General features: G+C 40.1%; 1 protein-coding gene and 1 long non-coding RNA gene across 6 annotated transcripts in view; one reads left to right on the forward strand and one right to left on the reverse strand.

The window, feature by feature from the left end:
• ADARB2 (adenosine deaminase RNA specific B2 (inactive)) overlaps positions 1-23,730 on the forward strand; it is a 501,356-nt gene that overhangs the window by 104,030 nt on the left and 373,596 nt on the right. The gene's annotated exons all lie outside the window — the stretch shown is intronic.
• LOC142157647 (uncharacterized) overlaps positions 19,785-23,730 on the reverse strand; it is a 36,641-nt gene continuing 32,695 nt past the window's right edge. For all 3 annotated transcript variants that reach the window (XR_012692545.1, XR_012692547.1, XR_012692544.1), the window contains one exon: positions 19,785-20,487. This is a non-coding gene — a long non-coding RNA (uncharacterized LOC142157647). The remainder of the gene's footprint in view (positions 20,488-23,730) is intronic.

A 23,730-nucleotide genomic window follows, 5' to 3' on the forward strand; every position in this document is an offset into this window, starting at 1 on the left:
TATCTGTGAGGAGTTTGTATGTTCTCCCTGTGTTTGCGTGGGTTTCCTCCGGGTGCTCCGGTTTCCTCCCACACTCCAAAAACATACTGGTAGGTTAATTGGCTGCTAACAAATTGACCCTAGTCTGTGTGTGTGTGTGTTAGGGAATTTAGACTGTGAGCTCCAATGGGGCAGGGACTGATGTGAATGAGTTCTCTGTAGAGCGCTGCGGAATTAGTGGCGCTATATAAATAAATGGTGATGATGATGATGATCAATTCACAATTCACACAAAATATCTGACATCTCAGGACTGTAAGCAGTCCCTAGTGAATTGGTAGGCTGCATTTTAACGAATAGTGGTTTCAGTCACAAAATGACTGCCTCCACTGTGCGTAGGCCAAGCATGCACTTTAATATTACAAAAGAAGTGTACAAACAGCTTTGGTTTAATGCATACAATATTCTTAGAGGCCAACAATATTCTGTATGGAGGTCTCGATCAGTATTGCCACGCTTCACTTAATTTTATAAATATGTCACCTAAAACTCTGCTAAAGATCTCATTTTTATCAATTTACTTCAAATGATGCGTATATTTTATTATTGTCAAAATGCGCAATGTATGTACGGGAAACAATTCATTATCTGCTTCAAGGAGAACATTGTATGTCAGCATTTTGCTGGATGCTGGGAGAAAAACAGATTCCAGTCCCTATTCATTCATAGTAAGACAATAGTATATAATTAACTGAGAATGCAGTTTGTAAGATCTCATGCGTGTAGGTGGAATCAATTTTAGAACATAATTCCATGGTGTTGAGGAAGGTGTATATTGATCCTCTTGGATGGTTAGTGCATTTTATATTGTTGCACACGGAAATAAAACTGAAATAGCCTGACAGGCTGAGAGTCGGTGAAAGTAATGTTCTGCTTTCTGCTGTTGAGGGTGTTTGAAACTTTCATTACCAATGGAATTTATTTGCTGCTATCAGTCTTCAAGTCACAATAAGCACAAAATTCCTGCAAGCAACCTAAATAAATTATCTGTTTTTTATTTATATAGATATATTTTTTGGTGTAGACTAGACAGAGATACTGCACATTTTAATAGTGCTTATGGTTTATCGGTTGTAGGCAGGAAAAAAATTATACCTTGAGTTACAGGATCTATTTTATATAGTGAAGGGGATATTAGTTTGATCAATACATTAATTTAAAATTAATTTTTCCTTCTATACTGTCTTTGTACAAAATCTCCAGCCAACCAACAGGTTCTAGTATCGCAGCTCTTGTGCTGAGAGTGGGGTAAGCACCCAGTGGAATGAAAACACAGGTTTACTATGTTTTAATCAGCTAATGTAGCACATGTAGATGATGGTGACATTGGAACCCATTGTTTCCAATGTCATCATACCCACATATATTTGTACTTGTGATCCGAAGCGTTGTATTGCAGCACAGTTTTTCCAGTGCCGTTTGTTGTATTCTTTGCGTTCAGTGCAAATTAAAAGTACAATCACTCCACTGACCTCCCTGACCGCAATTACAAGTGCTTGTTAACACCACATGTCAAATTCACGTTTGACATGGAGTGTAACTGGCATATGGACTTCTCTTATACGGCCTTATGAGTCCAGTTCCTGTAATTCCCCAAGTATGACTTTTTTTTTGTAAATTAAGCAAACTGCCATCACAGTTTGAATTAACAAGGACATAATGAATCAATCAGGCATTACATCCATATTGAATGTATTCATATCTGTCATTATTTTATAGGTTTGATTACTTGGAAATAAATTACTTGCATTTTTTAAACTACGGTATTCTATGCAGAGCCATATCAGCCCAGTATATGCTCAATATGCGTCCTTATAACAAGCCATTGGTTGATAGCACTGTTTCCTGTTAGCCAATCAGAGTACAATGTATGACAGGAACCTGAATAGCTGGCTATAATTTAATCATTTGGCTTTTTGGCTTCTGGTTCCTGTCAGTTTCCCGATTTCCCTCCCCCCTAATACTGACCATAGGTTTGATGGTTGCATCAAGCTGACAAATGCTGAATCTCACAACATTTCATTAACCATGTGATATAGCAGGGTAGTAAAATAAAAGTTATTTAAAAGGGGCAAAATATGCACTTCTCACAGTACTTACACCATTTATGTGTATATGTGTTGCAATGTATTCAGTTTTATGAAGAAGCATAGTGGTTTGAAGGTCTAGAGGAGGGCATCTGCAGGGGTGCAACATTTAGTCATTTTTTTTTGGAGAAGTGGGGAGGATTAGGGTATTCCATGTTGAGTGTTGATTATGTGAAAAAAATGGGTTTTCTTTTGTGAGAAGAAATTATTTTAATGCCCTTGAAGTGGGGAATGTAGCGGCCTGTTCATTTAGCAGAGAGCTGAAGAGCAAATTTCCTCCCATAGAATGTCTTGAATGTTACACTTCAGAGTTGGTGAAAACCATTTGTCTATACTTATCAGACATCTTTTACACCTACCAGACAGATTTCATATTGGATGTCAATGAATGAAGGGCGTACTCCTAGAGTGGAAGTAGGATAAACTTTGAAGTGGTACTTTTATTCTTTCCACCATGTACATCTCCAGCCAAACTCACAATCCTGTAAATGTAAATTGATTTCCTGTGGGCTGTTCCTATAGCCAAGTTGGAGATTGCACCTATGAATATGTTAAGTATAGGAAAGCTCTTTACACTTGAATTCTTGCACTTTTGAAAATGATCTTTATTGACTGAGATTTTGTTATTGGAGTCTTACAGATTATAGATGAAAGAATCCAATAATTTACTAATCACACTTACTCCAGGGTAACCATGGGATTTTTTAATAGGGAAGCATTAATAAAGCGGGTCCCTTTGTATCCATCTGTTAGCCAGCTGTACAGGAACAATAAGGAGATCTAGGAGCTGAGTTCACTGATGTCGGTCTACTGCTTATACATACTAGAGGTAATTTACAAAGGGCAAATTGTACACTGTGAAGTGCAAAAGCAGCTATGAACGTGCCAGGGTGCATGATTTTTGTACAGTCAACAGGGGCACACGCAGGATTTTTAGGGGGGGGAAGGTGAAACCCCCAAAAAAATAAAAAAAATTGCAAGAGAGCTGCTGCGCAGCACCGCCACGGACAATTCTTTGACAGCACCACGGCTGCTATATAGTACAGTGCCGCTATGTGGGGCACTTCGTTAACGAAGGGGAGGGGTTTCAGAAACCCCCCCTGCGTGCGCCCCTGCTCAGAGGGGAGGTGTTAGGTGGAATGAACAGGTTCAAGGAGCAATGACCACGAACATAGCAAAGGGTACAAGGGAGGTCCTTGTTGTGTGGAAGGGTTCACAGCCATTTACTCTCCGCAAAAGTACTTCTGTTTTCCACCTAGTGGTATTCAGGGATTTGTCCCATAGTTTTAATGGGATTCATTTTCAGCTTCCATATTGCACTTGGAGACGCACATTTCCAGGCACTTTCTGAGAAAATATAATAAAAAGTTCAACATAGACATTCAGGGACAAACGCAGGATTTGTAAGGTGGGGTTTCCTTTCCCCTGACGAAAAAAATATATAGAGAGAGAGAGCTGCTGCGCACGCGGCCGCGCCTGCGCAGCAGCTCCATTTTGGCGATGCTGTACTGTACAGCAGCCGCGGCGCTGTCAAAGAAGCATCCGCGGCAGTGCTGTATTGTAGTAAAATACAGCACCACCGCGGACGCTTCTATGACAGCTCTGCGGCTGCTGTACAGTACAGTGCTGCTGTGTAGGGGCAATGTTTAGTGCCCGTTCGTTTGCGGAGGGGAGGGGTTTCTGGAGAACCAGAAACCCCCCCTGCGTGCGCCCCTGACATTTTAATCAAATGTAGTTAAAACAGCCCCAATTTTCCCTCACTCTCATGATTTTGGCTTCTGATTGGTCTTCCTGCTCACACTCCATCGTCCACCACAATTTTAAAGTGACAAATGAAGTAGATTTGCCAGCTCTGTATCACAGAACCAAAGGAGCATCGGGGAATAACAGCTTTGTGGACCTCACGCCCTCAGGAGTATCAGTGGTTAGTAAAATTTAGGCGGTAGTTAGCTTAAGTGTCAAAGAACATTTGTGAGTATGCAATAGGCAGACTTTAAAGGAACACTATCAACAAAATACAGAATTGCAATTTAAATTGTCCATTTTTAAAATGTTGCAATAAGTTAAACACTTGAAACATGTCTTTCCTGCATGCCCTGAAAAGTTTCTGTTTTGGGTTGGCGGAAAGCAGACCAGTGTGCTAAATCCGGCAAGAGGACAAGTTAAGATGTTTGTCCTTCTGCATAATACAATTAACCTAGAGAAGCACAAACCACCCTGACAACATGGTTATTTCTGACATTCTATGACACAAATTGAAAATAACAAACATTACTGAACTTTTGCTAAAATGTGAAAATTCGAAATGAGTTTGCAAGGTTTGCAAACACCTTGATGCATAGGTCACAATATGATGTGTGCTTGTGTAACTTTTCATGAATGCAAAAATAATAAATAAGGACACAGATGAGTGGATTAGAACAAGCTGCAATGGGGGAGATAAGGGATTTTATTAGAAGTGTTCTTTGTACACATCAACCAAGGAAAATGTCATTGAGGTTCATTGCTCACTTTGGAACGTGGTAATTAACATGATGAAAACCATGATGGCAAAAATGGATCGATTTGAATCCACATGACATGCAAAGAAAAATGAATGATGTGTCTCTTTATAAAATGAATTATTTTACTGATTTAACTGTTTGGTAGCATGAACAAATGTCAAAGAAGAAAACTCCATCAATATCATTTACATGCCTAGCACAAGAGCCCTGGGGGCCTGAAAATGCTATTAATGCTGGCTGGCCTCTGTCTGACACAATGAGCTTACCAGATCATCTGATTAATTGGGGATGCATTAAAAACACACACAACTGGGCAATGTAGTAAAAAATGCAGTTTAAATGCAATTAATTTGCAGCATACTTGCCTACTTTTTGTAAATCCCATGGTGGATACACGAGGGGAGGTCCAAAGGGCAAGTTCACGGGTTGTGACAATTTGATTTGCGTCATCACAGCCTGCGCAGTTATGTAATTGCACCATTGCGCAGCAGTTGCCAGGACATTATGCGGCAAATCTCATCATCAAGGCCCCATCCCATCCTCTTTACAAGAGGCGAGAACCTGAACTTTCAGTTCCACTAAGAAAAAAGTAAAACTAAAATAAAATTGTTAAAAAATTGATTTTCTACTCTTATTGCCATAATCATACTTGCCAACTCTCCCAGAATGTCTCCCGGACTCCCGGGAGAGCAGGCAAATATCCCGCAAACGGCATCTTGCTGTCAAAAGGACGCGATTTGCGGTGAATAGCGTCATTTAGGCCCCGCCCCTCGTGACAAAAACGACATTTTGTTGCGGGGGGGGGGGGCAAAATGACGCGATTCACTGCGCCTCACCCCTCCCGCTCTCCAACCCCGCCACCATGCCTGGGATCTCCCGGAAAGAAGTTTAAAAAGGTTGGCAAGTATGGTCATACTAAGATTAGGACCACAGAGCAAGAACTGCGGTGATACTTATGTGGCAGTACCACCGCTGCTGGAAAGTGTTAATATGAAATTTTACAACATGTTCCTTATCTGGATAATTCAGGTCATGACCCTGATTTCCCATATCATGCCAAGGTTTACCTATGCCACATATATTTCCTGTAAAGTCACACCCAATCTGCATAGAACACACCACTTTTGGTCTGAAAACCAGAACTACTGGGAGGTATAATATGGATATATTTATTTAATTTGTGTATGGCCAAAATGGAAACTAGTCAGCTCAGCTCTTGGCCAAGCAGCACCGTCAGGAAACATACTTACCTTTTCAAAGTGGCAACTGTGGCAAATGCCATGCTAATTATAATGCATGCCTATTGTTGCATGTACTTTAAAGTGACAGCACCTATATGGGTACTGGCCTGGCACCATTAGATGCCAGCTATAGGTTTTTGCTTTCTAACCTGGATTTACTGTAAATGACCTTCGCTTTGTTCCTGATCATTGTTACTTGCCTGGTGCTTTGAATATAGTCTGTTTCCATATTTTGCTGCTGATTTTGTACCTCTTTGTCTGACTATGTGTGACCTGGTCTACCTGACCTCTCCCGTCCTGCATTGTTCTTTAGTCAGCCATATGGTTCAGCCTCTATAGCTATATACATTTACAAGACCTGGGAGTGACTAAATTCTAGTGAACACATTGGGCCTGATTCATTAAGGAAAGTAAGGCAAAAAAAAGAGTAACTTTGAACCTTGGCAAAACCATGTTGCATTGGAGGGGAAGGTTAATTTAAAATGTGGGGACAGATTAATAATTGGGGTATGTCCTAGATCAACTTTAAATGTCAGTGTAAAAATAAAGCTATCAAGTATTTGCATCCTAAATGAACAAGCAGCCAGTATTTTCCTTATGTGCAAAATAATAAACTCATTTGCATTGCATTGCAGTATGGTTTTGCGAAGGTTCAAAGTTTAATTTTCTGCTGTACCTTAATGAATCAGGCCCCTTAAGTTCTATGAGAAAGGGAGCTGCTAAAAACAAAGACCAAAGACAAAGACTACTAGTGGTGGCCATTAGACATTGGCCTGCATGTGACCAGTCTCTAGAAAGAGTGTCTGGGAAAACACTTCACCTTAGGGGGACTGAGATAAATCTCACCTGGCCAAGCTGTGGCCCTCCAAGTGTTGTGAAACTAAAAGCCCCAGCATGTCCTGCCAGCTATTGGGTGGCTATCTACTGGCATAGCATGCTGGGACTTGTAGTTTCTCACCAGGAGATCCAGATGTTGCCCAGGCCTGGTTAAAAATGCATTTTGCAGAGTATTTCAGACCAGACCAAAAAGAAGCATTACAGAAAGTAAGATCCTAAAATAACATGTAAGTTCCTTTCTTCTTGGAGTGGGTTAATGTTTTGTAATCTGAGCGCCAGTCTGCAAATGAGTTTTGGCTGCTGAGTGATGTGATGCCGTATGCTTTGCTTGGCTGCACAAAAATTAAAAATCCAATAATATGGCACTTAACTAAAAACCAGACACTGGAATAAAAACATATGCACTGTCGTCTTTCAGATACAGGAGGCATTTAACATTTACATCCTATAGGAAAAGTGTTTTTTCTGCACTTTTTTTAGTCTGTCTGATTTAAGTGGTAAAGAATTGTAAAATACAGTTCATCTTATTCGTGAATTAGCATTTTTATGGACTTTCAATTGATATCAGATTAGAAACAGAATGTTAGTGGCTGATTTACTTCCCCACATATCGTTCTCTACGGAATTTCCGTTTGACTTCACGATGGGTAATGTTAAGCTCTTAAAAATGCTTTTTCTGCTCTTTGGAAATTGCCTCAAATATCAAATTTACAGCACAGCACTTATTATTAATGAGGTAATAAGCAGAGGCAGGCCTCGGGCATTACTCACCTTTGTATACTTTTCTATCATTATAATTGAACTCATTGGCTTTTTGTTCATCTGTTTGGACAGCTAGATTGATGACTGTGCCGCTGCAGAATGTCATTTCTTCACATTAAATGTTGCGTATGAAAAATAACAGCAACGTAATAGGCAGGGGACAATGTCCTGCGTAACAATGTGCTTGTGGGGGGAATAACGCAGTTATTGTACAAAAGGTAAACCGGATAATATTATACATATATGGAATGGATGTGTTGAAATCCTATTTCCATGGTATATGAACAATATTAGGATTCAGAGATTAGTACACTGAAATAAAGGCAAGATTTTTTAAATTCTCATGACTATCTGACATGCTGTATTGAAAGCTATTGTTTAGTTAAACACAAAACTCTGCCTATACAAATCATATAATATATTTGCTTCCAAACAGCCTCACTTACCACAACGCACAACCGGATCATATATTAGGGAACCTACGCTTAAGCCTTGGGCACAGTGTGCATTAAGGGGCCCAGATTATCCTATCCCATTTTTATATGTTTTTAATTTATAAAGTGAGGGGTAGAAGAGGAGCTAAACTAGTATCTTGTCTATGGCCGACCCCTTGGGATCTTAATCAAGCACTGTCATCACATGCGCGCTCATTATCTTGATTCACCAACTTAGAGAATTGGGAGGTATGGCAAAATTCAATTTGTACAAATGCTGCTGAATCTTCACTCATCTCTACTCCTGTGTGCTGTCAGCGCTTTAGGGCCAGATGAGCTGCATTCACCAAGCAATTAGGCAGTGAACGTATCTACTATTGGTGCAGAGAAAGCGTCCGTGTATACAAGCCCTTAGACCAATGGTTCCCAAACTTTCTCGGTTCGAGGCACCCTTAGGGTCACCATAATTTTTCCAAGTCACCCCTAAGACAAAATAATTACCGGGTAGTCCCGTTTTTTAAGTAGTTGGGTCAAAATAACGTAAGATGTATTTAGGCCCCTTCATCATATCACTGCGCCCTTTCACCATATCACTCTGTATTCCCTTCATCAAATCACTGTGTCCCCTTCGCCATCTCACACTCTGTGTCCCCTCTTCATCAGCTCACACTCTGTCCCCCTCTTCACCAGCTCTCACTTTGTCCTCCCCCTTCAGCATCTCACTCTGTCCCCCTCTTCAGCATCTCACACTGTCCTCCCCCTTCAGCATCTCACTCTGTCCCCCTCTTCACCAGCTCTCACTCTGTCCTCCCCCTTCAGCATCTCACTCTATCCCCCTCTTCAGCATCTCACTCTGTCCTCCCCTTCAGCATCTCACTCTGTCCCCCTCTTCAGCATCTCACTCTGTCTCCCGCCTTCAGCATCTCACTCTGCCCCCCCTTCAGCACCTTACTCTGTCCCCCCCTTCAGCATCTCACTCTGTCCACAACCCCTTCAGCATCTCACTCTGTCCCCCCCTTCAGCATCTCACTCTGTCCCCCCTTCATTATCTCTCTCTGTCCCCCCCTTCAGCATCTCTCTCTGTCCCCCCTTCAGCATCTCACTCTGTCCCCCTCCTTCAGCATCTCTCTCTGCCCCCCCTTCAGCATCTCTCTCTGCTCCCCCTTCAGCATCTCTCTCTGTCCCCCCTTCAGAATCTCTCTCTGTCCCCCCCTTCAGCGGCACCCCTGTGACAGCGCTGCGGCACCCCAAGGAGTCTCGGCGCACACCCTGGGAACTGCTGCTTAGACTAAGGTAACAGGACCTCTATTGGCATAGCTACAAATAAAATGATAGATCACTTATTTAGCTTTACAAAGCAATTACTTTTGAAGAAGAGACAATGAGAGTACCCTTGTTTTACACAGCAAGAGCGATACAAATAATGTAAATAATGTTTCAATGTAATTTCCTTATCATTTATAGAGAACAGATACTTAGAATTGCATTTGGTATAAAGCAGTGAGTAGTGAAATAATAATTGTCCATAGTAATCAGGATAATAATATAAATTTTGCAAAAATGCACAATAGTATTTTGTATAATAGTTTGTACTTTTTTTCTTCTTTATTGTAAATTCCATATTTGAGCTATTGCTATCTGCTATTTGCATGCACTGTATGTAAATGTTTTCAGTCTGTGAAAGTTGGGTGAAAGCAGTTTTTCCTTTCCTATTCTGCTCTGATAATTTGATTGTTGCAAAATGGGATTCAATTTACTGTCAGTAATAATAGTGAGCATGCACCAGTTTGATGTGAGCACTGTATGGTTAATGCAAATTGATACATCAGTATTATCAGCAAAATGCAGCAAACCAGGTGTGCACAGATACTGGCGCTTAGGTAGGGTAGAAGTATACATTTTATAGTAGATAGGAACAGTTAGAAAATATGTACTACTATAGTGGAATATATCTTAAAATGAGAGACTTGACAGTGTCTAAAACTCCCAAGGATAAATATTCGGAATATTGGTATATTTTTGTTGCAATGTCCATTTTTATATATGATCCTCAACTCTTCTGTGTTCTCCCTTACATGGTGACCCAACATAAATGGCATTTGCTCTTTAAGATAAGGCTTAGAAGATCTATCAACATAACATTTTGCAAAATTGGAACAATTTAAGGTACACCTAAAATCAATGCACAATGCCTGCTCTGATCCTTCCAGACCTCACTGGTTCCAAGATAGACCATGGCTATTTTGGATACTGGGAACGTCGACTGTCAGCAGGTATGCCCAGATTACACATTTGCAGCCATTCCTACCATGTACATGAACACAACGTTACAAGTGACACCAACAAACAAAAGGAATTTCCCTTTATTATAGCTTTTGTTTGATGTTGAAGTCATACAGCAGCTTAAGTATATAAAATAACTTGCTGGAAGTCAAATCTAATAATAATTAGCTGTTACTTTAGGTACTCTATGTGAGATTCAGGGTTCGTTCATGCCTATCCAGTGGTAATGCACATTTCTTCAGTAAAACACATTAAAAATAGGATTAATGGACTTATTCCCACTATTGTGATTTAAAATGTTAGCTCTGCCTTTAAAATTTGAAAACGCAGTGTGGTCTATTTCTCATGCCTTAAAGTGTGCTTTCAGTCCAATAGCATAGGTAAAAGCGCACCACTAAAACGCATCTAAAGCACGTGTGCCAGGGCATACATATGGACGAGCCCTTCCAGGGTGTAGCAATGCTTCTGTATATCTCGGTTTTACCAAAATCTAAACAGAGAAGGGCAAAGCTCGCAGTTTTCATCCTACAGTGTAAACTTTTCAACCTTAGTGATCGTCTCCTTCTGCAGGTTGAATATTATATGTTGTGGTTCCTGTCATCGAATTACCAGGTGCCCGTTTCTCTCCAAGTTTCCCTCTTTCACTTCACAGTTCCATCATCCGCCAACTCCTCCAGGCCTGAACAAGTCCCCATTGAAGAAAAATTCCATTTCTACAACTATAATCATCAACTGTCCACTCAGTGCTGATCCTCTGCTGTACAAGACAAACCTGAACTGACAGCTTTACGAGCAGCAGCACATTAATGTGTCTCTGCCTGTGATATCCTGTGGCACCACAAGCGTGTGGCGATTTTTTTTTCCCCTTTCCCTGCCCAGAGCATTAGTTGGATGTTATGTTGATAGATGCAGGTGGTTAAAAATAGTGGAGGTTTTCTTTTTCTTTCCGTGTATGGTACAAGCAAGTGAATAATTTTGTGTTGTAAGCAGAATGCCAAGGGACAGGAGAAACCGTATGGTAATAGTAGCTGTGGTACAATGACAGAGTGTTGCTTCCAGAGCAGTAAATCAAACGCTGAGCTGCTTGCCATTCCCGCTAATGTGACTTCAGCAAGGGAAACAGAACAGGTGTATTTATTCTGCATGTTGTCTTTCAAAATATGTGTACTGTTCATGGAAAAGCCTGTGGGCTCAGATGTTAACTCTTTTCTTAGAAAAGTTGCACAAAGTTTTTTTTTAAATAGAAAGTTTGATACATAGTGATTGCAGCTAGGTGGCATCAGGGCAATGTCACATTGTTCTAGCCATTGGAGGGAGCTGGGGTGGGTGACCCCTACATAGGCAAACTGAGGGGGGGGGGGGTTCCTAGTGCCTGGAAACCCCCCTCCAAGCCTGGCACACTGTATAATTAAGGTGGCTGGACCCTGCCCCCACTTCACACGCCTCTGCTTGAAAAGGGAGAGCTGCGTGCACCTAACTGTAGACTATGCAGCATTGCCCAAGTCTATTATGGGGATAAGAAGAGTTGGAGAGCAGCCAAGCACTGCCTAAAATTATAGCCACACCCCCATGCATGCTGGTCACGCCCACTGGCAGCGGGGTGTGGAAACCCTCCTCGACAAATCCTGCGTTTGCCCCTGCCCTACACTACCAGGTCACCCCTATACCTTGTTGTTCCCTTAGACACAACATGAACAGATTATGATAATATAAATCTTTACACCACCGTAAGCACCCACAAAGCTCACAAGATAACACCAGTCTTGTGGTTACTTATAAATATGTTTTGAATTCATACAAAGAAAATAAATGATATGACTTTAATTTTTATATTTTCTTTTCTGTCCTCCTGTTTCCCTCATGTTGATGACCGTATTGGTGACCCATATGGTCAGAAGCCATTATTTACTATATGCCATACTTGCCTACGTTTTCTATCTCCTGGATATCCTGGAAGGGAAAACAAAGTGTCAAGTGCGAGGGGCTTGATGATTCGATTCGTATCATGTATCATCTCGGCCCTGCCCCCCCACTACACAATGGGTCATTTTAGTCATCAAGCAGTGGAGGCAAGCCATACTGGCGCTATTCACATCTAATCACATTAGTTTGGACACACCCACATTCTAAGAAGATCGAAGTGTGGCCTAGTCTTCCAGGAGTTTCCCAAAGCATTCTGGGAGAGTAGGCAAGTAAGCTCTATGCCAAATTGTCAAACAGGAAACTTGTTCCACATATTAAAATAGGAAGTAAAAAGAATAACAGTTTGTATTTTGTGATGTTATTAAAATAATAAAATGATGTTTTACCCTAAGTTACCTCTGACTACACCCTTACAGTAATTGCTGAAAAATGTATCTGAGAATTTTATATTCATACAATTTTACTAATGATGCCTTGGATTCCTCTGCCAGACATTCAAAATGTAATCACCTTTTGTATCCAATGAGACAGCAAAGTGAGAACTGAAAAAACAGTTGCTAACCTATTGCTTTGGACAGTGACCTGTGGACTGGTAATTAATATATGCTGCAATAATAGATATTTAAAGGCGACTCAAAGCACACTGTACTGATTAGGTGATTATGGGCTTCATTTACAGTTAGGAGCAAAGCAAAAGAAATGGAGCAAATTGACACCTTTGCAAAACCAGGCTGCAAATTTAAAATTGACATACTGATTTAGAGTTGGGAGAGGCAGAACCTAGTTCAACTCTAAATTGCACCGTATAAATCATACCAACTTTTTTCTCTTTCCCTCCGGGAGATCTCGGTGGAGGGGGAAGTGTGAGGACGGAGGGTGGCATACCGAATCGTGTCATCTTAGCCCCGCCCCCATGACCAATAACGCGAAAGCATCATTTTGCTTGTGTTGTGGCGGGGCCCAGCTCACTAGGAAGGGGACAGAATGCGGGAGAATGGCTGCTCACCCGGGAGTGTGGGAGACCTAACCAGAATTCGGAAGTCTCCCGGACATTCCGGGAGTGTGGGCAAGTATAGCATAAATAAGCCTGCATCAGAACTTTCCATGCATGCAAAAAAATGCATTTCTTGCATTACAACACAGTGTGTCTAGTAGCAAACTTGTTCCTTTTTTTGCTTTGCCTAGGTCCTATGTGAGCAATGTCTTTCAAACTAATGACATAATGGATATATATGATCTATATGATCTACCTTAAACTTGTTAAGGATAAAAATAATAAATAATATGTCCAATATAGATTATATATATATAATTGTGCCCACTCTTGGAGGGAAGGGGAGTCAAAGGACATTTACCTCAGGTGGCACCTGTGCTTGGAACAGCCCTGGCTAAGCAAAATTGTGTAACCTATCGAAACATAGGGCAGCGCTGTTCAATCTCTATAAAGGTAGTTTACATTTGTGAATTCAGGGCCTGTGTTACAGACATGCAGACAGGGGAAGCAAGAATGGCAAACACATTTTTACTAGCATTCTCATATACAAAAAAATGCCAGGATGTATGAGGTTGAAACAGCTCTGTTCTTCCACTGCCTACTATGTGCAGAGAGATATTGTGTATATGCACTTAACATGTAAGATTAGCAGAATGTACATAACCCACTCAATGCACAGAGGAGGACATTTATGAAAACTATTGCAAAGGATAAAGGTAAAAACATCATTGAGGGGTCGCTAACTGTTTGTAAAAAGACTTCTGTTTGTGGAGTAAAACAGAATATGTTTGTAGCCGGTTTTGTGGTAAATATGGTGCCTTTTCTAGTGAATAGGCTACTGAGCAGGTAAAGTGATCTAGGTATGAATAAGATGGGCAAGAGTCACATGGAGATGTTCATACCCCACTAACTTGCTTTGCATATCTTCCAGCATTGTTGTGGTAGAAGTTGGGCCAACTGGTGAGTGTTTCCGCAGCACACGCTAGAAAGGGACATGATCATACATGTTGGATTGCTGAGCACATCAGTGGCAGGTACACATAGCACCCACCATGGTCCCTCCAATCTGGGCTGTCACGATGTAGGTGCCCTGTGTCTTGGTATTGAATAATTCTATTTCAAGTCCAAGTGCACCTATATGGTTAATAGCATGAGATTTCCATAGCCTGCCTGACCTGTGAACCAGCACTTTCATCAGCGATGGTAATTGTTATTATATTATTCTACACACTTAATTGATGTAACATATTTCAAAATAAGTCTACATTCTATCCACTATCATCTATACGTTCCTGAAAAAAATAAACTAAAATGTGTGTTTCAGGCCCCCAGGCTTCCTACCCTTACATAGTAGTGCTCAGGTCATAACTTGTTGTTCCAAACTATTGTGGATGAGACCTCACTGACCAAGAGAGACACAGTCTTCTAAATAATGTACTCTCCAGAGATCCCTGCATGTAGAATTTAAAATTAGTAATATTCTTCTTGAAGGTCATCTTCACTCAATCAACTTGGGGCAATGGTAGGCTGATATCACAGAGATATCAACGTGGGGCAATGGTAGGCTGATATCACAGATATACCAACTTGGGCAGTGGTACGCTGATATCACAGATATACCAACTTGGGGCAATGGTAGGCTGATATCACAGATATACCAACTTGGGGCAATGGTAGGCTAATATCACAGATATACCAATGTGGGGCAATGGTAGGCTGATATCACAGATATACCAACTTGGGCAGTGGTAGGCTGATATCACAGATATACCAACTTGGGGCACTGGTAGGCTGATATCACAGATATACCCACTTGGGGCAATAGTAGGCTGATATCAGAAATATATAAATTTGGGGCAATAGTAGGTTCTCCTGGTTAAAGACACCGCTTGCACTGATTTGATCCTTATTGTGTCCCTCCAAACGCCCCCACTGCCTATGTCTCCTTCCTCAGGTTATCATGAGAGGATATACCCCGCCTAGCACTTCAGTCCCTTTCTGTGTATTGTACTGTTTTGTCTAATTTGTATTGTCCTCTTATGTTATGTATTTTATCACTGTATGTTCTCTGTACAGCACTATAGACCCTGTGTGGTGCCTTATAAATAAAAGATAATAGTAATAATAATAATAATAATAATAATAATAATAATAATAATGAAATCTCAATACAATACAAGGAGAGTTTTAGTGACCTAAATTCAATACCGAGAGCAATCTAGTGATCACTAATACGGAAAGCTTTTTAGTAAGTGGTATACAATATAGTGAGCATCTACTTAGTGGCAGATATACATCACAGTAAATATTGTAGTAATCAATATAACATACATATAGCATACTAATGAAAACTATATAATGGTGACGCAAATCCCTTTTGGCTGTACAATACAGACCCCACTTCTTTTGTGGCTTTACAATACAGGCCTCAATATTTATGGTGGCTATACAATGCACACATCTCTACTGTCTATTGGCAATACAATGTAGATCCTCAAAATCTCTGATAGAACAGTGACTGGACCCCATATCTCTGGTGACAATACAATGCAGACTATAGATATATCTAGTGAGAATTATATCTTCCAAGCACAACTGAAGCAATATGGGACATTGGCGGATAAAATTGTGAGATGGGGACACAGGGGTAAAATTCTGGAGACTTGACAGCTCTGTGAACATGTGATACCACCTGGCTCCAGTTAGGGGTAATGCCACCGATACAATCGGGTATCAACCACAAGACGGCTCACGACATTATTACATGGGGAATTCAATAATAGGAGGACTGTCTCTGAGAAAGTGTGGATTCTTCAAAAGCTTCTATATATGTATGATAAAAACAAATCCTTTTTTCCTTATATATTTTCCTCCCTAAAAGCATTGAAAAAACACTTAAGCAGCATAAATGCTATTATATAACTAAAACATGCCATTAGATGAAGCTTGTTTTGTTCTTATGAAGGTTGATAATTTATTTCTTCATTTACATGTTTTATGCCATTTAGAATTTCATTTATTCTTCTTAACAATAACAGCATTTTATCTAACTTGTGTTATACACTTTAAATGCCAGCTTAACCTCCGCTTATTAATTTAAAGTAGCAATTGGTCTCTTAAGTATTGCTTTAAAATTAATTTGCATAGCAAAGTGTTTCTTCCAAATTAAAGTTACAATATAACCATGGTTGTACTACTTCTCTCGGAATTGTACAAATCCTCTACTCTAATCTAATTAGGGTGAAATGTGTATCCCCCTCAGGTGAACTCATTGCTAAAGAGTGGGCGAGTACTATGCAATAATTTTAAGTGCTTGGAATGTGATAATCTACTTTAACGTAATAAAACAAGCTCCTTGAAGCCAATTAACCTAAACACTCAGGAGCTACCTATGTGGAACAAAACACTTGTGCACGGCAGCACAGTTCTTTACTTTGCTAACTGAATTACATGTAAAAAATTGATAATTATCTTTTTGTTCTACAGTATTGAAAGTGGTCTGTGCCATTCCGGGCACACATGCCACCTGAAGCTACCCATGTCATGACTTAAAGCCACTCCCCACAGTCCCCACAGACATTCCTGCCAACTAGAGGACAGTACTTCAAATTTAAAAGAAAATTCAAAGCAAACAACAATTGTACTTCTGCAGACGATGGAGCAGGACCTCTTGGTTGATAATGCCTTAATTCTCTTTGCTCTCTTTCACCACACAGAGAAACCAGGAGGAGTGACTTTGATTGCATTGATGTTTAGAACTAAAATGCTTAAATGGCTCACAGGTCCCTTGACTCGCAGGGACTGCTTCACGGGTGGTATAATCAACCCTGGCACTGATCACTCTCCTGAAGGAACGAGTAATATACAAAAAGAACTGTAGACTGTAGTAGAATCAAAACTAATACTCATGTCCATGGGAAATAACTTGAATCCCACGGAAATAAAATACATTCAACCACCAAAAGTGCTTGCTTTTGTAGTCAGTTACCATTAAACCTAACATGCAAAGCACTTTATATAAAACAACTACTAGTAACATTCAGTTTTATAATCCCATAGACTGTAAGCTTGCGCGCAGGGCCCTCTTACCTCTTTGTCTGTTTTACCCAATTTGCTTATTACTGTGTTTGTCCCCAATTGTAAAGCGCTACGGAATATGTTGGCGCTATATAAATAAATGTTGATGATGATGATATGTGGAAACGTTTATTAAGGTATTTGAGATAAGCCTTTGGTCATGGGTGAGCATTTTTGCTATGAACATACGACTTATGTCAGGTAGGTTTTCGGAGCCTAAATAGGCGGAAAGCAGGACAATATCTTATAGTTAGAGGACAGAGGTATTTGTAATGTTAACAGTGGTGGAAGTGGGGGTGTACATGGTGGTATGTCAATCTGCCACGTCTCATATTGACTTAATTGTAAAACTAACACATTCCATTCACTTACATTCCCAACACATTGTTCATACCGCCACTTCTAAATTTCCACTTGGACCACTGAATGTGAAGGTACACATGTAATTTTGTAGCGGGGCCCTAAAAGTCACAGTTACACCTTTGTTAATATGTAAGCAATAGATAAGAGCAACATTGTGATGAAATTTTGTGTCAATCCATTTTTGCAGCAGAACAGGACTTTCTCCAGAGGTGCAAAACTCCTACGATACAAATTTTGATTTCTATTTTCCATTTCTACTGAACGCCATTCTGTACTCTATTTGTAAATTCATATTTCACTGAATTTATAGTCTATGACCAAAGCTGGGATAACTATGGTGAGTTTATTCTGCTCTGTGCGGTGGGTTGGAGTAGAGCTAGAAACATCTAAGTTAAATATGGAAACAGGGGAATATTTTGCTGAGCGGTTTTGAAAATTTCACTCCTCTCTAGTAAGTAATTTCTCCAGTATGCGACTAATGTGCATTTTGTCATTTACAAATGTTCAAAAGTTTCAATGACTTGAAGCACTGTGAGTTTTCTACAGCACCAGTATAAATAATTTACGTACAATATTAGAAGCTCCTGCCGCTCACTTCCCACTTTATATTACTCATGGTTTCATCATTTCTTATAAAAACAGTAATAGCACACAGTGGTATGGTTAACAGATGGAACCATGTCTCACTAGTTGCACATTTACAATCCATGTTACAGCTAAAATAAGTCATGCTGTAAATGGGTGAGCAATTGTTTATAACACAGAAGCCATTTTTATCTAGTTTTTAACCCTAAAACATTCAGCCTAGGAAAAATCAACTAAAGTTTGATAAAGACTTCATTTTTCCCATGGCATGGTATCATTCTTATCTGTATGTTAAAGACCTGCGTAGATTTTACAATATGGGTTTGGTAGATCATTGATAATTTTGTGCCTTTCATAGAAAACTATGAATCAATTAAAAAACTATGGAGTAAATCTATGAAACTTTGACTGTTTAAATTTACTTTTAACATTTTTATCTTACACAATTGGCTAACCATATGGTCCGTCTCCTGCTATAGTATACATCAATGGAGAATCTCCGTTGACATGTCTTTAGATAATATCTATATAAGTAACATGTTCTCATGCCAGAGTCCAAGGATGCCACCTGTATTGTAAGACAGGAAGTTGCGTCATCGAAAATTTCCTGAAGGTCACATCCTTGGACTTAATACTGGCTCTGAGCCACTCTTGCTTCTCCAGGGTCTATGGCAGTGGATCCCAAACCTTCAGAGGTCGAGGCACCCTTAGGGTTTCATATTTTTTTCAAGCCACCCCTTATCCAATTTAATTACCAAGTAGTCCCCTGCTTTGCTTACCTCTGGCCCTGGCCGAGGCACCCCTTTGAGATCGCCGCGGCAGCCCAGGGAGCAGTGGCGCAGAGTTTGGGAACCACTGGTCTATGGTCTTCTTACATTGCCTGCTTAAACAGAATGTGTGTGACTCTTCACATTCAAATTACATGACATAACATCAAAGTATAATGCAAACAGTGATGATGTGACCCATGGCAACCACATCTCTTTGATCAATATGGGTTGCATCATGTGGGTATATTAATTAACCCCCGCAAGTGCTGCATTCTAATGTCCAGAACATACTCCATCACCCCCAGATAAAGTTGGAAAAGCAGTGAAATGAGGTGTTAACTATTCCAGTGAGGAGATGGAATAAGAACCTTATCTCAGCCAGAAGACTTTCTGGGGAGAGAAGGAAGAGCTTCTCAATTCACCTCCTAGCTTCCAATATATACCCTCCCTTCACAGTGTCTCTGTCACCTTGCTCCCTATGCAGTTAATGCAGGAGGAAGTGCAGGTTAACACATACACCAATCACCTGCACTTCCTCCTGCAGTCACTGTATTTAGACTGGTGACTGCAGTGTATCTATCCTCCCATGTAAATACTCTACTCAGTGGCGGAACTACTATTGTTGCAGCAGATGCGTTGCACCGGGGGCCCATGGAGATAATGGGGCTGCTGGATGGGGAACTAGTGAGCTGTGGTCCCTGGTTCCCTCCTGCCTGCTTCCCTGCATAAGGGCCCACAGCGCACTAATTCCACCTCCGACTCTACTCACAATGTCAGTCACCTTACTCCTCCTATAGCCACTGCCTAAGGAACATGGTAATTAGAGGTGTAAATGGTGTTGGAAGTTTGTCAGCACAAAGAGAGGGAGCATCCCTGGGTGTAAGCACGATAACCATGTAAAGCAAAGGTTTGTGTATAACACGTACATTTCTCTTCACAATATTTAATTCAAGCTTGATCAAATTATCTTTTATTCTATTTCATTACCTGGCATACATCAGCGTTACTATACACAATGAAGTACTAAACACCACCACTCGACATGTAGAAATTAATTTAGTGCCAGCAAGACTTAACAATGGTTTATTTGTTACCTTATTTATTCCTTCAGTGTTACAGAATGTGAGGGGTATATTCACTCTCACAGCTTTCTTTGAGGCAATAACTAGAAATATCATTTGAAAATATTTTGAATGCATCCCTTAGAGTCACACAACAATAATTAACAGTGGAGCAATAACCTAGCAGTGAGCAGCTGATAATAACACAGCCCAGCACTGACTGAATGCAATTAATCATGAGTTCTACCCACTGAGTTAAGTATTTCTACACAGTAATCGCACAGAGGTGGTGAGGTTTATTTGATGTTAAAAAAAAATGCTATTTTTATAAGCTAAAAACAAAGAGGGCAAAAGGTATTTAAACGCATATTCGGTGTGATCTCTCGCATTGCATGAAGTGGATATTCAGTTTAGTAGTCTCCATGTGGTACAGTATGGCTGAAAATAAATTTTTATTACAGAATTTGGCATGGTGCGGTAAAGTCCAGCCTTTCGAGCGAGTTTCTGCAAGCTGCCTGGCATTCCTCCTGTAATGAAAGATGAACATAAGAGGTTTCACACACATATCAATTCGTCCTCAGATTCACAGCCAGCAAAGATTTGAAGCATGACTTCAGCTGCAGAAAGCCTGAGATTCATTTAATATAGCTGTTTTTATTTATTTATCTTTTTGTTATGAAAGAGCTTTGTGATTAAGCTGAGGACATAAACCGCGTTAGGTTCACACCTGATTCTCCAAGTCATTTTATACACATGAAGTACGTGGAGTTTATTTGGATGCTATAACCAGCTGCAGCCAGGTTGACCTATTGTTGAGTAAATAAAGGTTTATTACACCAATACAGAATAGTATTGCCTAGTGAGGAAAATGTAGATAACTTGTGTCCTTAGGTCTATAAAATGTCCTAATAAGATTCTGGTGTCAGCAATTAGACCGCCTGCTGTGTCAATCTGGGCATCTATTGAAGATATTGGTATTATATTTGGATAACATAAAACAAACTTAAAGGACTAGTCCACCTTTAAATATGGCTTCCACATAGAGCAAGTAGGGGAATCTCCTCCCATTACATTACTGCAGTCCTTGGCACTGGAGGATTGTCCATTCATGGCTCTACAGTAGAGCGCAATGGAAGATATTAAGTCAATTAAAACTCCAACAAAGGTGGAAAAGTTCTTAAAGTGTACAGGCAAACAGCAGCCAGTCTATTCACTTATTATGCCTTCACACAGGCAGTGTGAACACCAAGATTATTGTTGCAGCATTTATATCTATCACATGGTGACAGCAAACTGGTATTTACACTGTACTGACATAATGAGAAAATAAACGCTAGTTTCTTGTGGTTGGCACACAAAATAAAGTACAAATATTCTTGAGCACCCATTGCTAGATCACTTGTGTTCATGGCTACTGTCCAGACAATGGCATTTTAAATAAGGCCTATCTGCAATAAATTCTGGGAAAAGTCAACTTTGCCCCTTCTACTAAAATGCATTTTGCCCCCTTCCTTGTTGTATGGTTCACATTCATTCATGACCGTGCTCCCTCATTGTGTCCTCTTTATTTACCTTCTACAGGGTACCATGATGCGAAACCCAAAACTGTTCTACATTAGATGGTAGGTTGTGAGGGTTATTATTATTTTAAGATACATTCCTTCAGATCTTATTGATTCCCTCCAAGCGCAAGTAAAAGATTTTTACAAGGTGGTGAAAGTCCACATTTGCCTTTCACTAAAATATTCTGTAGAGAACATTTATGAAAACAGAAAAGATGCGCAGGAAAGTCAGCATAAACAGGAGGCTCCGGCAGCGATAGGGCTTGAATATTGCATCACCCTAGATATCAAAGAGGTTAAGCACAGCAGTAACTCTCACCAGGAGTTTTACTCATTTTGACAATGATCAGATGACAGGTTTGGAAGATGGGGGAATCTGTGCCAGAGAAAGAATCATCTGATTGGTTGTTAGAAGCTCACATGATGCCCTCAAAGGCACTTTTTGCCTTATCACCCTTTAAACATCTTCATTGTTATAAACAGTGATCAGTAATTATAGCATCTAAGTCTATGACATTAATGAGTATGTAAAGCCACTATTAGTAAATAATATATATCAAAGGCTGTATATTACTGGAGTCGAGTAATATGCATTAAACAACTGGAGCATTCATTTAAATATGTCTACAATGCTGTCTTTTAAATTCTTTTTCGCACTTTGCCATATTAGGAGAGAGGTACTTCCATAACTAAGCAGGCAGAGAGTGACAGACAACTTGGCTGACTTGCTTTGCAGTAATGCACTTTGTGGATTGGTTGATTTATACACAGGCTAAGGACCAGTGATGTCACAGCAACTTAAATGACTGAAGAATCCTCTTTTTTACCTGCCTTAGATCCCATCAGGAGATTGTCCTAAAGGTTTAGGGGTAGCTGCAGCTGTCTGTAGTGGTTGGGGAAGTAATACTTTACTTTTTAACAGAGAGATGCCTTTGAACAATGTATTATACATTCATGATTAATATCTGAAAATGTATATTTCGGGGTCTACTGTTCTTTTAAATTTGAGATTAGTATAATTTTATTCTGACATCAATTTTTAATTTGGGCTGGAAGATCTAAAGACCAACTTGGTAACTTACTTGAAAGAACAGACTTCCCTCTTTGAAATTATGTGTAACTTGCCTTTCTAGGATAAAGGGGTGAACTTTTTTGGAGCCTCTTCTATGCTGACTCCTTAACTAAGACATCTATATACTAAGACATGTATATTTGCTTATCATTCACAGTTATTATAGATATTTCTTTCTATTTGTACAAATTTTATAGGCTTGGTAGTTTGAACAATAGACAACACAAAACTACAAAAATACATTATGTCTTCTGCTGATATCCCTCTTGTTCGCCCAGGTGTAGCAAATGTACGTTCAGATGAGAAAACTTCCTTAAGATTGATGATAAAACGTAAAATGTTTGACATTGTGATTTATCTGTGCGTAAGTTATTGTTCTCTTGCAGACAGGAAGTCTGGTGTGCCTAGAAAAAATGCTTCCACATTAATCACTGCCTTATGTCAAATAATTTTAGTTGATGAGTTGCTGGTAGTTTTTTTTATGCATAATCGGTTTAATAGTCCTTCAAATGATGGACCATGATTAAGGATGAGCAAACCAATTCAGCTTGGTTTGGAATTTGTCATATTCTGCCTCTTTTGTGGCTCTTACAAATTTTATACCTCTAGCACCCTGTCCTTCTGTAGGGTGGTGTAGCTGCATAGTCCCTGGCAACTACCTCTGGAAATTCTCTTACCACCTAGGCCTAGCTCAATCCTCTTTAAGTTTAATAACAAGTTGATCAAAATGCAGACACAGAAACAGTACAATCACAGTTGTCAAATATTTGTGTGCCAGACCATCTCTCTCTAATTAAACAAATAATAACTTTTATTGCATCTTTTCTTTCCAGCCCATTTTCTAGTTGCATAAACCACAGCTGAGAGAGCTAACATAACATAACACATAACATAACAGAGGCAGAACTAGTGAGCTGTGGGCCCCGATGCAGAAAAAGCAGGAAACCAGGACTCTCAGCTCGCTAGTTCCCTGTACAGCGGGCCCTATTATTTCCCTGGGCCCCGATGCACCACACCTGCTACACCAATGGTAGCTCCGCCACGGTCACATAATTAATCCTCAGAGCTGACAGTCTCACTGATTGGGACTGTAACTGTTTGCCAGCCTCTGCAATAATCGTGTCACTTTTCTTGCC

This window comes from Mixophyes fleayi, chromosome 5 (assembly GCF_038048845.1).
Source record: "Mixophyes fleayi isolate aMixFle1 chromosome 5, aMixFle1.hap1, whole genome shotgun sequence".
Classification (NCBI taxonomy): domain Eukaryota; kingdom Metazoa; phylum Chordata; class Amphibia; order Anura; family Limnodynastidae; genus Mixophyes; species Mixophyes fleayi.